Below are 1952 nucleotides of genomic sequence, written 5' to 3' on the forward strand. Positions count from 1 at the left end.
AAAACCTTCAAAACTTGAAAATTTTCTTTATAAATAATTCCACAATTTTTAGATGAAGGTTTTTTACTTTTTGGGAAAATCGTTTTTTTCGAACTGAGCACCGAAGTCCTGGAGGAGCTCTCTGATTGCAAGACGACCTAAGTTATCTCTGGGACCAGCTCATGGATAAGCTTCACGTTCTCCTCACTAACTAATGCAAGCAGCTGGCCATCTAGCCAAAGGAGGACGCCAACTCGAATGATGAAGGCGACGCTCAATCCAAAGCGCCGAGCCGAACGCCTGCCCCACCAGAGTTACACACCTCTATCTCTCTCCCTCTCTTGTGCTGTTTTCTTTCTGCATTGCATTTGCTCGTGTTCCCAGATTTGGTCATCATCTCCGCTGCGCATTCTGACATGGTATCAAAGCCCTAGGCTCGTGATAGTTCTTGGGATTTGTGTGAGCAAGAGGGGGACTGTTGTGTTGCTGATTGGTGGACTGTACGACACTATTTGGGAAGAGGAGAAGCAAGAGGACAGCGGGCTGATTTGCTGGACAGCCACTTGCAGGTGTAAGTTCTTCTTTGTTCCCACCCACCCACCCTTTTTCAGTGTTGCTGATTGGTGGACTGTACGACACTATTTGGGAAGAGGAGAAGCAAGAGGACAGCGGGCTGATTTGCTGGACAGCCACTTGCAGGTGTAAGTTCTTCTTTGTTCCCACCCACCCACCCTTTTTCAGAGTACATCCCCGCAATGGCAGATCTGTTAGAGATGGCCGAGAGGCATGTGAAGATCCCCTCACTCCCCACGTTCCCGGTGGACCGTCAGTTGGACGGGAACAACTACGGCATATGGAAGGTTATGATGGATTCTATTCTGGAGTCTTACGACCCTGCTGATTTCATCGTTGTTGGGGTTCCACGGCCGGAAGTAGAGGAAGGGGAATTACCGTCGATCTGAAAGGACTGGGAGACACAGGCACAGATGTGGGATCGTGTCAACGTCAGGGTCCGTTCGTTTATCTTCCTCAACTGCACACCGCAGGTAATCAATCATGTAAAGCATATGACGCTGGCCAGAGGTATATGGCAGCATTTGGCTTCTCTTTACAACAAGGTATCGCCCATAAAGAGGATTTCCTTGGAAGTACAAATGCGGGTTATGAGCCTGCAAAGTCGTTGACGATACAGGAGCATATTAACAAGCTGCAGGCTCTTCAGCAAGAAGTTCTTTAGGCTGGGAAGGAGATATCGTCAGAGGACATGGCCATAACATTGCTGTCGCATTTGCCCTCTCAATACTCAACATTTTACTCGTCTTTGATTACCAATGGCAGGCTCAACACCATCACGTGGGAGGAGCTTGTGCCCATGGTCTTGGACCAGGAGGAACGATTCACGAACCCTCCTCAGGGTGGAGGTTCGGAGGCCTTAACTGGCCAACGGTCGAAAGTCCGTAACACGGGCAAAGGGAAGGCTTCATCGGAGAAGTCTTCTAAGAAGAAGTCCGTCGCTGACCGCGAGAAACTAAAGGCAGAGAGGACTTGTAATGATTATGGCGAGAAAGGCCACTATTGGAGGCAGCGTCCCAAGCAGAAGACCGAGAAGGGTGAAGATTCCTCAGCAGCAATCATGCAGACTCCAGCTTTTGTGCATCTGAAGGTGATGGACACCGATGTTTCATTTTCTTCAGGCAGGGAGGAGGTTGGAGGATTCTCCACAACGGATACTCGGGAGTGGATTCTAGACAGTGGTGCTTCCAGGCACATGACTCCTTCCCGTTCAGATTTACAAGAGCTCTGCAGGTATTCTGGTCACATTCTTACTGGGGATACATCCACTATCCCAGTTCACAGTGAGGGCAGGTTGGAGATAGTTCCCGATGGCAGAGGGGAAAAGCATTCCTCCCAGGTGTTGTATGTTCCGTCACTTGGTTTTCATCTGTTTGTTTGGTATTGTATTCATTTCTACA

Source organism: Cibotium barometz, chromosome 5, assembly GCF_041138505.1.
Source record: "Cibotium barometz isolate CiBa-2024 chromosome 5, ASM4113850v1, whole genome shotgun sequence".
In the NCBI taxonomy this organism is placed as follows: Eukaryota; Viridiplantae; Streptophyta; class Polypodiopsida; order Cyatheales; family Cibotiaceae; genus Cibotium; species Cibotium barometz.